At 41.6% G+C, this 11,784-nt stretch overlaps 1 long non-coding RNA gene across 1 annotated transcript; it reads right to left on the minus strand.

The window, feature by feature from the left end:
• Positions 1-586: 586 nt before the first annotated feature.
• Positions 587-3,205, minus strand: LOC115601658. The gene is made up of 2 exons (XR_003989434.1): positions 3,113-3,205; positions 587-1,574 (listed from the first exon to the last, which is right to left on the minus strand). It is a non-coding gene; the product is annotated as an uncharacterized LOC115601658 (long non-coding RNA).
• Positions 3,206-11,784: the final 8,579 nt, after the last annotated feature.

The following is an 11,784-nucleotide window of genomic DNA, read 5'->3' on the forward strand; positions in this document are numbered from 1 at the left end:
GAAACTGAACATGAGCCGCTTCAGTGTGTGCTTGAGCCCAGAAACCAACTGTGTGCTGGGCTGCACCAAAAGCAGCATGAGCAGCAGCTCAAAGGAGGTGATCCTGCCCCTCTACTCTGCTCTTGTGAGACCTCACTTGCAGCACTGTGTGCAGTTCTAGTGTCCTCAACATAAGAAGGACATGGAGTTGTTGGAGCAAGTCCAGAGGAGGCCACGAGGATGATCAGGGGCTGGAGCACCTCCTGTATGAAGACAGGCTGAGAAAGTTGGGGCTGTTCAGGCTGGAGAAGAGAAGCTGCGTGGAGACCTCAGAGCAGCTTCCAGTGTCTGAAGGGGGCCTACAATGATGCTGGAGAGGGACTCTTCATCAGGGACTGTAGTGATAGGACAAGGCGTGATGGGTTCAAACTGAAACAGGGGGAGGCCAGGTTAGATCTAAAGAAGTTCTTGACTGTGAGGGTGGTGAGACACTGAATAGCCTGCTCAGAGAAGCTGTGGCTGCTCCATCCCTGGCAGTGTTCAAGGCCAGGTTGGACAGAATGCTGGGCTCTGATAAAGGAAGAATATTGTAAAACAAATGACAATGTAAGTGATGCTGATTATATGCTCATATTTTGTTTATGCATCTAGCAGCAGAAGCAACATGTAAGGCTTTTATATTACATAGTACAGGATATCAGAATAGCAGGTGCAATAGGTTGCACACTCCTGGATGTCTCTTATCTTTGAGTCTCTTTCATTTGACAAAATACAATAGCTCTTGCATTCATGGGGCTTATGGGGAAGGAGAGCAGGGCAAGGCAGGGTCAAGAAACACAGATCAGCAGTGCAGCGTGAAAAGAGAGCTTTCCCATTCAGTGTTTCCATGACACAGTGTGGGAAAGCTCTACAAAAAGCAATACAAGCATAGACAGAGATCTAGGTCTTGGATTTCTTGCTTGGGCTCTGCTGCTTCCCTCAGCACTGCAGGATTTGCAGTCTAATAGCTCCTGCCGGGGAGAAGGGGACGCAGGAATGAAAGCTTGTCATTGAAATTGATGGCCACGTAACTTGGAAGGTGCTCATGTTCTCGCGCAATGTAGCGAAAACCACCTCCATCGCTGTGTTCACACAGCAGCCAGACACCTCTCTGCACTTTGTGAGATGATGTGGTGTCATTATCATGTCCCCTGCTTAGATCGGTTGGTTCTGTTATCACCCTGCGCTTCCCTTGGTAATTGACATGTTCATAGAGTGTGATCTGGGGGTTGAGCAGATTTTCAGTGATCATCTGCAGAGAAGTGATCTTATCATTCATCTGATTCCCAACAAAACTATGTTCTCCCTCCTCAAATACCAGTAACTGGCCTGTATAATTGAGGTGCTCATAAGCCACCCAAGGCTGGCCAATTACTTTCACTGAGGAGATACAATCATTCCAATCTACATCTTTCAAATTGGCAATGTCTCTGGTGAATTCTTTGGAATAACCCTGGAAGTTGGCATGCTCATAAACGATGATCTTTCCCATCTTCCTACTTGTCCAGTACGACTTCTATAGCCCAGATTTCTTGCTGCACGAGCTGGATGACAACCTGCAGAAAAGGGAAATTGGAAACAAACAATGCTTGTAAGAAACCTTTTTGCACCAGACACAAAATGGTGGAGAAGGGGAGGGGGAATGGAAAAGTAAAACATTTTTAGAGGATAAATATAGCAGCAGCTGGAAAAGTGTGAGGGCACGACAGAGATTTGAATTTGGAAGAAAAAGTAAAATGCGATATGCACACCAAAACTGCCCAGTTTTATTTAGTTGGGTACGTTGGTTTATGTGTATGTGCAAGGGATATCTAAGGATTTAGTTTAACATCTTATTGGTATATCCCAAATAATGATGAAATAAAATACAGAACTGGTGATAAATCTTTCAGTTGATAATTGGCACTGCATTTGAGAACTATTCTACCAATTGGTGTTCATTGTTTGGACAAGATTTCATAATCCACATAATATCACAAGTAAAGAAGTAATGAGACATTCAATTGGTTTCTAAATTAAAGTGCATTTTGTACTGTAAGCAGGAAAAAAAAAATCTCTTTTTTCTAAGACCAGAACTGAACTTTTAGACTCACTGAAATAATTTTGTTCTTTTCCTATAAAACTCTATTGAAATCCAGAGATTCCTTTTCTTGACATAAGCTGAGAAGCAACCAAATTCAAAGCATCAGCTCTTTGAGTCAGACTACATTTCAGATTGCACATGCCTTTTGCTAGCACTGTTACAAGGTGGCTCACTTGCCTATATTTATGTCTTGCAGAGTGTTGTGAAACACCCCAGTCAACGGAACTGATAAGTGGCCGATATGACCCTCATATCTAATTCCACACAGTTTTATCTGGAATCAGATAAAGAACCACAGTATTTATTAGTAACAGCTGCAGGAACAGAAATGAGCGGCCAGTTAAGGTAACAGCTCCCTTTCTAAATCATGTAACAGTCATTGAAGCAAAGGTTTAGGTTTCAGGGCAAATATATCTGAGGGAAAGAAGCAGTTGTTGTAGTTGATTCTAGGAAGGGAAGGAAGAAGACAGGATCTTCCCAAGTAAGATTAAAAGTCAGATTAAAATTGCAAGACCTGAGCAACATAACCAACATTAAAACCAAAAAAATAATCTCTCTCTCAAAAAAAAAATCTTTGTATGTGATTGAAAACATTTAAACATTTTTTTCCCAGTTATAAGTTATGGAGGCTGTGGTTACCCAGACTTTAATTTGTTGATCGATTGAGCACTAGGATAACGACCTTCTGCCTGTAGAAAAAGTAATAATAATATCATCATGTTCCCACACGATCCTTATGCCCAAGATTAGTTGGTAAAATATTCCCACTTTCACCCCTTGGAATTCTGTGGCAATGTCTCTCTCAACCCTCTCCCTTTGTAAGGTATTTTTGTCCTGCATCTTCTTATCACCTCAAAGATGTGTTAAGTTTCTGTGAATACAGACCTCAGAGTCCCCCACACATGCTGCAGCTCTCATCCCAACACTTAAACTTTCTTCTCTTCAACTGCATTTCACAGTAGCCGCTCAAGAAGCTATTGAAAGTTTTAACATAAAAAGCATACATCTCACCTTGATTTCAGCTTCTTGGATAGGGGGAGCTGATGGTGCTTCCTTTGTCCAGCCTGGTGCTGCTGTTTGCGAGAGGTGGCTCACTTGCCTATATTTATGTCTTGCAGAGTGTTGTGAAACACCCCAGTCAACGGAACTGAGAAGTGGCTGATATGACCCTCAGTAATCATTAGCTATTTTGTTTTGGCTTTGATCTTCCCAAACCCAGGTATCTCATTGTTCTGGTTCCAAAGCCTGTTGAATAGTGAGCATCGTGTTAAACCTTAGAGCTCCGATTCTTGTCTCTGTTCTCCAGAAGCCAGCTGAAATACAGCAACAAATCCATCAAAATACTTCTGACACATGGGCTGTAGAATTATTTTTCTTTTTGCAGTTTATATTTGTGCTTACCTGGGAAGCAGATCTAATACGCAACCTTAGTTTGCCAAAAGGTTTCTATGTGAGATATCCAAGTGACAGAAGTGGCATTTAAGTTTTTTAAGTTCACTTTCCCCCTTCTCACCTGCATAGCCACGTGAGCAGCCACAGGGATGCAGATCTGGTAAAGCAGGGCAAAGGAGGCTCTGGCAGAGCTGCAGTGGCAATAGTTTTGCTTATTTTCATATTGCAGGTTTACTCTGGGGTATATTTTCAGACGTCAATTGGCCAGCACACTGCTGAGCTGCACTGCAGCAGGAGGAAACAATTGGATTTTCATTAGCTCAGGAATAATCCAGATCCTGGAAACACCCCCAGCAGCAAGAAGAGACATCCTGTTGAGGCTTATTTTGCCTTAGCAGTCTCCAGATTTTGAAACCAAGCAACAGTGTGATGAATGGTAACAACTGTGTAAAATAATGAATAAGCTGTACTGGCAGTGAACGCGAATGAGCGACTGTTCAGCTTCACGGAAAGATAGAGGTGGAAGGGACCTCGAGGTCTTTAACACAATGCCTTCTCCTTATAGCTGGGCTGAATCTACATGGAATCTACAAGGACTCAGAGGAGATTTAGTGGTTATTGGAGCAAGCAAATCAAATGCCCACAAGCTCAGTAGCGGTAGATCTCAAATATACCTTGAATATGGTCAGACTGACCAGACACTGTGCACAATCTTCTGAGAGGAACCAAGGAGGTAGGGAGTACAAGCAAGCTTTTAATACATCACAACTCCCAAGAGAGAAAGTAGGTAGTTGTGCTTACACTTACAGAGCTGATGCTGCTCTAGGTTGTCATTAAACATAAACTTCTTTCAAGGTCACTGTTATAAAGTGCCCTGCTGTAGGATGCTTCAAGGGACCCCTGCTCTGTCAGGCAGAATGTTACTGGAGAGGCTGGGGAGCTGGGAAGGGAGAGTTCACCCCTGCTGCAACAGGCAGCTTGTACACAGGCTCCAGCCAAATCCTCCTCCTGCATCTCTGTCACTGGTGCTTGGCTGAGCTCATGGAGTGCCAGGTCACAGAACTAAGCCAGCACAAAAATACATGTGTCTGGAAGCAAAGCAATTGAAATTTGCATTCCGGGGTTTGGAGGAGAAAACCAGGACCTCACTTTCTAGCAGCAGCTATATGTGAAATCAGCTTTGCTGTACTGGCAAATCACACCTTACAGCATGGGTTTGTGGGCTCACCCTACAGCTCAATGCTGCTGGAAGGTGGAAGGCTCTTCCTGAACCATGGTGCCCACCATCTGGTAAGAAAAGAGAGAATGAGCACACCAATGGGAGGAAGAGTGACTAAACCAGCTGAGAATAGGATGGATTTATATGCTGCCATTGAACAACAACCAGTCCAAACCATTCTGTGATTCTATGACTCGTTGCACGTTCTAGTGCAAGTTTAACAATACAGTGAACTTTGCCCCCATTTCAAGTCAGGTTATCTCAGTTTCATTATTACAATTTTCACATCTACAGCAGTTCCATTCTAAGTAATACACTTAGAAATGCTATATATCAGCAAAGAGAGTCTTGAAAGCTCCAAGTATTAGCAAGATGAACATTTAAATGTTTATGCTATCTATGGATGAGTCCATCCTATACTGAGGTGTAGGGCTCTGTAGACTCAAGTATACCTCTGGTAAAGCTTTAGAATTGTTACAGCTAAAGCTGGATGGCTTATGGTTGTGGTATTAAAAGATAAAAAAATAATGCTTTTAGAAGTGCTTATTAGGCATAGAGTGGACAGCACCAAAATGTAGTGAAGCATTGTGGGGAAAAAAGAAAAAAAAAAAGATTATGGAATGGTTTCATATGTCCAATGGAAAAAAAGATGCAAGAACATCCCTGCTGATGTAATCTGCTAGTTTCTGACACTATGAACTGAAGTTTCTTGTAATGTATCAGTTTAGGATGTAACATGTGAGCACTCAGTTAATCTTTTGGCTTTTAATGGGAGTAGAAACTGCACTTGAATTGGTGCTCTGGGCTTATTTCTCCCTCTTTCAAGTAGAAGATAAAAACGACCAAATGTATTACTTACTATTAACCTGTCAAAACCCAGTTAAAGGGATTTATTTTTCTTCAGGGATATCAGAAACTGGCTATATTTCTCTTCAGAAAGGTTTAATCTACTTGCAAAAGGTTCTATAACTGCTATCACTTGCTGTGTCTAAGCAAGTGTTGAAAACACTTAGTGAAGGAGGGAGGGGCAGAGGGAGGGAGAGATTTCTGTTACATCAACAAGGCTACATGTCAGGTAGCTGATTCCCTGTGCTTGCATGAAGCACTTGGCTTAGTGACCTGTGCTACCATCCAAGGAAGAAGAGAGAAGTCCGAAATGGTAGATAACCAATACTTAATTCCCAAATTACTGTCTCTGTTACAGTCCCTGCCCCTGGATAGGCAGCTGCGAGGCCGCCTGGTTGCCATTCCTCTCTTGAAGTGACACCTCACACAGCTGAGGACCATTCTGCGATGCTCAGCTGAAGCTGTGTTATCTGTGGTGAGGCTTGCTGCCTCCATCAGCTCTCCATGGCTTCCTGCAACTGTTGTTCTCCTTTTTCCCACCCACCAGCACAGTTTTAGCCACTTTCCCAACATTTCCCATTACCTCAGCCCATTGCAGGAAACATGCTCATAGTTCTACAGTAACAAACCTTCTGCTTCAACAATGCTTTCTCTCCCCTAGCTTTATAACCATCACTTTCACAGTCTCTCTATTCTCTAGTTTTAGGTACTAAGTTCTGTAATGGAAGTTTGTGAATAAAAAATATATCATGAATTCTCCCTATCCCATTTAAACATAATTCTTTGTTCTAGTCCTCTATCAAGAATTTTATCTTACAAAAAATTTGTTCCCAGACACCACTGGGCTCCCTTTTCGACACAAACGCCTGTCCAACACATGGAAAACACCTGGCCATTGTTGTTCTTCATTTCTCTCCCTTTGAGCTACCAAATGCCAGGTTAGTGCACCTTCTCTTCCCTTGGTAATTCCTGTTTTCACACTATTTTTGCTTTCTAAAGAGGATAGATATGTCTGAAGAAGGCCACAGCAAAGATAGGGCTTTTTAAAAACATATGGAATGGTTGACAAAGCTAAGTCTGTTTAGCCTAAAGGAGTTAATAAGAAGAGTTGAGTATAGTCTTCAAATAAAAAGAGGAAGGAAGGTATCCATTCTTTGTTTTCCTGCTGGAGAGAAACACTAGAATTATTGCTGGAAGAAGCTGTGATGTTTTTAGAGATCCTACATGGATTTTACAATATCTCATCCTGCCATGAGCAGGGGCTTAAAGTAGAAAACTTTAGAGGTCCCTTTCAACCTAAATGTTTCTGTAACTCCATAAACTTCTCTTTGGCATTTCACAGACACAGCTACCCCCGCACTAGACAGGAGTGTAATCCCACAAAATATTTAAGGTCAAGAGCTAAATATGGGAAGTTAAGTGAGGCACATAACAGGGCTGTAGGCTGGTGTCAGCACTGGAGCACTAAATCCTGTGAGCTCCTCACAGATGTCACAGCAAAGGAAATCTTTAAGGGGGGATATGGATGGGGATGTGTTGGCTTTGCGTCTGCTATTGCAGAGCTGGTTTTTGGTTCAAGTGACAGAATATAAGGAAATGTGAGAGTGTCAGGTCAAAAAATCCAGCAAAGAATTCTTGAAGGTTTTTCAGTAGGAGGAAGAGAAAGGAAAGCCGTTGGTGGACTCTGACCCCTAAATGGAGCCCTGTGGATTACATCTGATAAAATAGCAAGTGAGAGTCTGTGGAGGAATTGGGAGGGAAATTGACTTTATAAAGGTCAAAACAGTAATCCCCAAGTTATTGTACATATGACTTGAAATGATGATGAAACTCTTTTATTATAATTGAACAAATGATCAAATTTGCCACAGAGCAATAAGGCTTTTTAATCTTTATTAGAATTACTGACAGGGAGATTTACGCTGGAAAGGACCTCTCTAGTCCAAGCCTCCAAGCTCTTGTTCACAGCAGAGCTACCTCCAAACATGATCAGATTACTCAGGGCCTTCTCCAGGGGATTTCTGAACAACTCCAAGGGTGGAGATTCCCCAGCTGAAGGGAGCTACAAGGATGCTGGAGAGGGACTCTTTGTTAGGGACTGTAGCAACAGGACAAAGGGGAATGGGTTTAAACTTAAACAGGGGAAGTTCAGGTTGGATATAAGGAAGAAGTTCTTTACTGTGAGGGTGGTGAGGTGCTGGCACAGGTTGCCCAAAGAAGTGGTAAATTCTCTATCCCTGGCAGTGTTCAAGGCCAGATTGGACAGAGCCTTGTGCGACATTGCCTTGTGTCAGACGTCCCTGCTCATGGCAGGAGGTTGGAACTGGATGATCTTAAGGTCCTTTCCAACCCAGACTATTCTATGATGCTATGATTCTATGACACACTGAGGATTTCTCACACATGGAGTGTAGTATGAAGGTTTACACAATGGTATTTCTTTATCTAGCAGATAGTGTCCACAAAATTCCATATGGTCTAACTTGAATAGGATTTCTGCTGCTGTATGTTTAGACTGCTACTGAGAGTAAAGTGAGCTCATCTGAAGCTTGTTTGGATGTCACTACAACAGTGCTATGCAAAACCCTGAATTGAGGAGAAAGTTAAAAAGATACTTAAAAAAAAGAGAAGGATTTATTTTAAACCTCTACCTTTTATGTTTGTCACATCCCCCTAGGGGCTATTTGTGGATTCCAAACATCATTAGTATAAGTTCAGTTATTATTTCTGCATGTTTGAAGGAGGAGAGGTAGAGAAAACATTGCTCGGAAGTAGTTGAGCTCTGCTAAGATATGACGAAGGGTTTTTTTATGGTTTACTGTGTCCTTTGTAATTCTTATCTCACTTCTGAGTCTGTGTGGCTCAGGATGAAGGAAGTTGTACCCAGGTGTTCATACAGAAATTATCTGTACTGTTGAGGTGAGGATCAATCAAGATAAAGTCTCATAAAGAACAGGAAGGAACTTCTTTATCACCTTAGTACATGAAGAGTTTAGTTTGGGGAAATTTTGTATTACTTTGCAGCCAACACAGTAGGATAAACTTCAAGGACAACAAAAATGGTAATCTATGTGATATATAGCTCAGTCTAAAACTTCCCATAGTAAATGACAGAACTCTAAATGAAAGTCGAGTTGTACAAATTCCCCCACTTGCCTATCATCTATTTACAGGTCTCATTTGTAGAATGAGAACTGACTTATTCTGGTCCCTAATGGGAAAATAACATTGAAAGAGCAAAGATTGGATAAGGCTGTGAAAGTAGATGCAAAGAAAACATCTGTCAAGAGGTCATCCTTGCATTTTCACAATGTTATTTAGTCATGAATGAAAATTTACTGTCGTGTTGAATGATTCATGTGTGTCATGAATCATTCAGCACATTTCTAAGTGTTTCAGAAAAAGAAAAAATGAAACAAATCTAGTTCCAGGTGATAAAATATACTTTTACAACCCATTGCATGAGCTTTTCGTTTCTCTAAACTTTGTATTTCTACATGTCAGCCTACAGAGACAGTAAAGGATTTAACAAAAGGGTTCTAGTTTATTTGACAAAACCCAGGAACTGTAATTCACAATATAATCCACTGTAATTCGATGTTGAAATATCTGACTGCCTGAAGATCTGCACAAACATAGTAAAAAGGAATCCAGTCACCTCTACCTTGTTCATGCCAGTCAGATGTCACCACAGGATTCTACATGAAAGGAATTGCAGTTGAGTTGAGAGCAAAACGTAAGCTCTAAGGAAAGGCCAGCAGTTGTTCTGGGAAGGAGACAAGACAGATGTGTATCAAACATTAGTCTACAGTTTTCATTTACTATTCTTGTTGCTTAAAAAAAAGGGCGGTATGCTGTATTCTCACCCCTTTCCTTAAAGAGGGACACAGCTTCCCTTTTTAAGAGAAAAGATGTTCTTCAGCATGCCTGTGGGGACCTGTGGAGCCAAGTGGCAGTAGCTGTTGGTGAACAACAGTCTCGTTTGCTTCTAGCTTTTTTGTCCTAACTTCAGGCTCCCTTCTTGCTCAACTGTGTTATAATATAAATACTAAAGACATCTGAGGTTATGGTACACAATGAGACTTATGTTTTGGCCATGTACTGGCTCCATCTTAGCTGGAGAACCTGCTCTACAGGGGATAGGCACATGAGACCACTGCAGTTCCCACGGGCATGCCAGCAGGAGTGGATGTTTTTCATGCTCTGGCCACTCCCTTCCATGTTTTCAACAAAAGGACATCGTTAACTTCAGAAGGCAGATAATTCCACAAGCATTTAATTTAATCTTAATGTGGATGTTCTCCACATTTCCCCCCATTTTTGCTGTCACTTGATGTTGACAGCAACACCTACCTGCAAATCAAGAGAATAGCAGCTGTGCTGGTGCCTGTGGTGTGTTAACACCTTGGAGAATGAGATCAGAGGTGCCCTGAAAAAAAAAAGGTGGAGCAGAGAAAGGTTTTCCAGGAGAAATCAGTGTGTGTATGTGTGTGTATTTCTCCCTGTGTAGAAGGACTGAATTACTAGGATATTGTTTGGCCAAGTTGCTTGATACAAATGGAGGCAGGATGTTTTCATGGCCTTCTATACCCTTATATCTGTGCCCTTCTACACTGGTTATACAGATAGTTATGCATTTATTTCTGTCTATATACATTTACACTGCAATTTTTAGATTCAGTATTGTGTCCCAGGCTGTGGTGTCTTCTGTACCCACACTGTGAGGCTTCTCAGGCCTCCTGAGCACCACTGGCATGTTCACACTGCCACATGTGCCATTAGCCTTCACCATCTATTTAGTTCTTCTAGCAACTCCAGCAGAAACAACCTTATGCAGCTGGCAAATATATGGGCCACATGTGCTGCAGAAATAACACATTTAAGTCAATCTTTCAGCCTGCTTAGTTTCCTCTCCACTGTGCGGGGAGAGGTTGGATAAAGGGAGCTAGCCAAAGCCTACACTCATCCTCAACCCATTACCACAGTTCACAACAGATAACAGATAATATATGATATAGATATATGATACAGATATGATAGATAATGCATGATATAGCTATTCACTTTATAATATAGAATATACAATATAAAATACATAATATATAGTGTACACATTACATAATATCGTATAATATCTCTTATGATCATGGTCCTCTGCAATCTCTCTTCCTTGAAGAGTGGGATGCCTAGGAAACCTGAGTTCTTCTAAGATAGACAGGAAGCTTTGGTGTGAATGTTGCTGCTCTCAAGACCAGCTCCTCCGTCTTTATCAATATTTGTCCAAACATGTTGTAGAAAAACGTAATTTCATTCCAACTTCACGACACTTTCTTTTGGAACTGGCAGGATCATTCAAGTTGTCAAATCTGACCTTGTTGCCAAGAATGTATTTGAGGTGCTATTGTTTCAGTTATCATGCATCATGTATTCGCCTATTAGGCTGGGAAGTATTGCTTGTCTGAGGAACAAAATCAGGTACTTGTCATCTAGTTTCCTGGCAGACAATATCTGACCTTGTTTTACATTTAGTGGTGAGCTAAACAAGCCTGATCTTGTTCTGTGGTTGGTCCTACCTGTGAAATATTGAAACTTTTTACCATCTTTATGAGCACAGGTTATCTGCAGGATGCTTTACAGGCTTTACAGGCTGGACATGTTCAAGAGTTCCCCTGCTAAGATACCAACAGAGACACTCTTATAACTCACCCAGGGGAGTCCTGCAGGGTAGTGAGCATGCACAGTTTGCCACTCTGGCCTCAGTGGTGCCAATGAGTTCGCTTCTACGTGGCAGTGCAACATGGTGTAAAAAAACTGCTATGGAGCCTAAATAGGTGTAAGGTGCCAGCATAAGGCTGCGCCTGAGATAGTCAGCCCTGTTGCAAATCAGCCCCTCCTAGCACATACTAACTGTACCATACTAACACATATACAACTCTGGATGTAGACATGAGTGATGCGGGATCTTATTTGTACAATGCTGTCATTTTTCAAACATTGGATTTTTCAAATGCTAGCCTTACCAAATCTTACTTTTCATTAGCTTTATTGTTAAAATCTTTAGAAGGTTTGCACATATGCTGCATATGAAAGGAAGCTTTTACCCTAGAAGAAGAAGGTGTGGAAACCATTCTTTTTGATTTCATGGCCGAGATATCTTTCCCCTGGTGGCTTATTACTAATGATTCTACCAGCCTGAGGAACTCCCTACATGTTCCTAACAGCTATG

Source organism: Strigops habroptila, chromosome 2, assembly GCF_004027225.2.
Source record: "Strigops habroptila isolate Jane chromosome 2, bStrHab1.2.pri, whole genome shotgun sequence".
Lineage (NCBI taxonomy): Eukaryota > Metazoa > Chordata > Aves > Psittaciformes > Psittacidae > Strigops > Strigops habroptila.